This window comes from Mustela nigripes, chromosome 7 (genome assembly GCF_022355385.1).
Source record: "Mustela nigripes isolate SB6536 chromosome 7, MUSNIG.SB6536, whole genome shotgun sequence".
NCBI classification, from domain to species: Eukaryota; Metazoa; Chordata; class Mammalia; order Carnivora; family Mustelidae; genus Mustela; species Mustela nigripes.
This window is the reverse complement of record NC_081563.1, coordinates 92,480,332-92,483,943: the sequence shown is the minus strand read 5'-3', so window position 1 is coordinate 92,483,943 and position 3,612 is coordinate 92,480,332.

Below are 3,612 nucleotides of genomic sequence, written 5' to 3'. Positions count from 1 at the left end.
ATATCACCCGGTGCTCACCGTGAGGCACGCACTCCTTATCCCCATCACCTATTTCACCCACTGCCCCACTCACCTCCCTGGGAGCCACCAGTTTTTTCTCTATAGTCAAGAGTCTGTTTCTCGGTTTGTCTCTCTTTTTACCCATTACTCATTTCTTTTGTTTCTTAAATTCCACAAAAGTGTGAAATCACACGGTATTTGTCTTTTTCTGACTGACTTATTTCACGTAACATAATATCCTGTAGCTCTATCCATGTTGTTGCAAATGGCAAGATGTCATTCTTATTATGGTTGAATAATATTAATATATATATTATTCATACATATATGAATATTATATATATGAATATTTTATACACACACAGATATCACATCTTCTTTATCCATTCATCTATCAATGGACATGGGCTGTTTCTATAAATTGGCTATAGTAGATATTGCTGCAATAAACATAGGAGTGCATATATCCTTTTGAATTAGTATTTTTGTATTCTTTGGATAAATACCCAGTAGTGTGATTATTGGATCATAGGGTCATTCTATTTTTAAATTTTTAAGGAATCTCCATATTGTTCTCCACAGTGGCTACAGAATATTACACATTTTATTTAATAATCTACTATGGATACATATTTGGGATGTTCTCATGTCTTTTTTTTTTTAACTATTAGGAACAGTTTGCAGTGAATAATTTCCAATTTTGTGCCTGTAGGCACGTATTTCTGTGAGACAAAAATGCTAGATGTGGAACATTGTGCTGAGGAATATGTAACTTTTAAAATGTTTAACAGAGATTGCTAAATCACTGTAACAAAGGCTGTTTGATTTCTACTCTGTCCGTGCTGATGAAGGTGATTTATCAGTGGGGCATTATCACTGTTTATTTTTTTTCTCCTTGTGTAGGGGAATAGTTACATTTCTTTGCTGGGTTAACTAGAGTTTTTATTGTTGAGGAGGTTAAGCATATTTCCATTTGAGTATTTTAGACATGTATATTTCTTTTCCCCTGATTTGTGTGTTCATGACTTTTCTCTGAATTTCCTATTGGATTTTTGTCTTAAAAATTTACTCATACAAGCACTTTGATATTATGAAAATTAAAATTTATTCTGTTACATTTGTTCCATTCTTAGCACTAGTCTTACTTTATTCCCACTAGGATGACTATAATAAAAAATGACAGATAGTAACCAGTGTTGGCAAGGATGTAAAGAGATGAGAACCCTCATACACGGCTGATGGGAATGTAAAACGATCCCCTCACTTTGTAAATCCATCAAGTAAGTAATTCCTCAAAAAGTTAAATACAGAGTTACCATGCAACCTGATAATTCACTCTTAGGTATATACTCAAGTGTTTACACAAAAGATTGGAACATAAATATTCATAACAATATTAGTCATAGTAGCCAAAAAGTAGTGTTAAAAAACAAAATGTGGTGAGTAGATTTGAAGGCCTAATTGGTTTTGTTAAATGATTCATGAATTAAGCAGCATCCTATCTAGAAAATAGAGGGGAACTTCACTGAACTAAACAAGCAGACAAACAGAAAAGTGTTATTAAAGGCATAGAGAGGTCATTAAAAGAAGAAGGAGGAAGAGGGGGAGTAGGAAGAGAGGAAGAAGAAAGGAATTTATTACCAAGAGATGAATTGTTTAAGCAAAATTACTATCCTAAGGGGAGCAGAAGGGAGTCTTTCAGTTAATTTCCTAGTGCTGACCAGGAAATTCCGTGTTTACTGGTTAAAGATTACATTTCTTGGGTGTTAAAACTCTAGTTAGGTTAGTTATTAAATCTTGGTTTACTGCCTTTGGGGCCTTAACCTAAGTGATGCCATTTAGGCTTGTGGTTTTGCTTTTAACTGTGGAAACAACCCAAATGTGCACAAATGGGTAAATAGAAAAATGAAATGTGGTATACACATACAATGGGATATTATTTGTTAATAATAAGAAATTAAGTAGTAAGATGTGCTATAACATGAATGACTCTTGAAAACATGTTAAGTGAAAGAAGCCAAACACCAAAAGGTCATGTATACAAACGTCCAGACTAGGTAAATCTGTAAAGGAAGAAAGTAGATGAGTGGTTGCCTAGAGCTGAAGGGGGTGGAGAGGCTGGGTTTCTTTTTGGAGTAATGAAAACATTCTAAATTGGGTTTGGGTGTAGAAGTGTTAATTGTATACTACCTACAAGCCACTGAATTGTATACTTATGTGGATGCATATATGATATGGGAATTAGATTTAAAAATTTATTTTTATTTTTTTTATTTTTTATAAACATATAATATATTTTTATCCCTAGGGTACAGGTCTGTGAATCGCCAGGTTTACACACTTCGCAGCACTCACCATAGCACATACCCTCCCCAATGTCCATAACCCCACCACCCTTCTCCAAACCCCCATCCCCCCAGTAACCCTCAGTTTGTTTTGTGAGATTAGGAGTCACTTATGGTTTGTCTTCCTCCCAATCCCATCTTGTTTCATTTATTATTCACCTACCCCTTTAACCCCCCATGTTGCATCTCCACTTCCTCATATCAGAGAGATCATATGATAGTTGTCTTTCTCCGATTGACTTATTTTGCTCAGCATGATACCCTCTAGTTCCACCTACATCATTGCCAATGGCAAGATTTCATTTCTTTTGATGGCTGCTTAGTATTCCATTGTGTATATATACCACATCTTCTTTATCCAGTCATCTGTGGATGGACATCTAGGTTCTTTCCACAGTTTGCTATTGTAGACATTGCTGCTATAAACATTTGGGTGCACGTGCCCCTTCGGATCACTACATTTGTATCTTTAGGGTAAATACCCAGTAGTGCAATCTCTGGGTCATAGGGTAATTCTATTTTCAACTTTTTGAGGAACCTCCATGCTGTTTTCCAGAGTGGTCGCACCAGCTTGCATTCCCACCAACAGTGTAGGAGGGTTCCCCTTTCTCCACATCCTTGTCAGCATCTGTCATTTCCTGACTTGTTGATTTTAGCCATTCTGACTGGTGTGAGGTGATACCTCATTGTGGTTTTGATTTGTATTTCCCTGATGCCGAGTGATATGGAGCACTTTTTCATGAGTCTGTTGGCCATCTGGATGTCTTCTTTGCAGAAATATCGGCTCATGTCTTCTGCCCATTTCTTGATTGGATTATTTGTTTTTTGGGTGTTGAGTTTGTTAAGTTCTTTATAGATTTTGGACACTAGCCCTTTATCTGATATGTCGTTTGCAAATATCTTCTCCCATTCTGTCAGTTGTCTTTTGGTTTTGTTAACTGTTTCCTTTGCTGTGCAAAAGATTTTGATCTTGATGAAATCCCAATAGTTCATTTTTGCCCTTGCTTCTCTTGCCTTTGGTGATGTTCCTAAGAAGATGTTGCTGCGGCTGAGGTCGAAGAGGTTGCTGCCTGTGTTCTCCTCAAGGATTTTGATGGATTCCTTTCTCACATTGAGGCCCTTCATCTATTTTGAGTCTATTTTTGTGTGTGGTGTAAGGAAATGGTCCAATTTCATTTTTCTGCATGTGGCTGTCCAATTTTCCCAGCACCATTTATTGAAGAGGCTGTCTTTTTTCCATTGGACATTCTTTCCTGCTTTGTCAAAA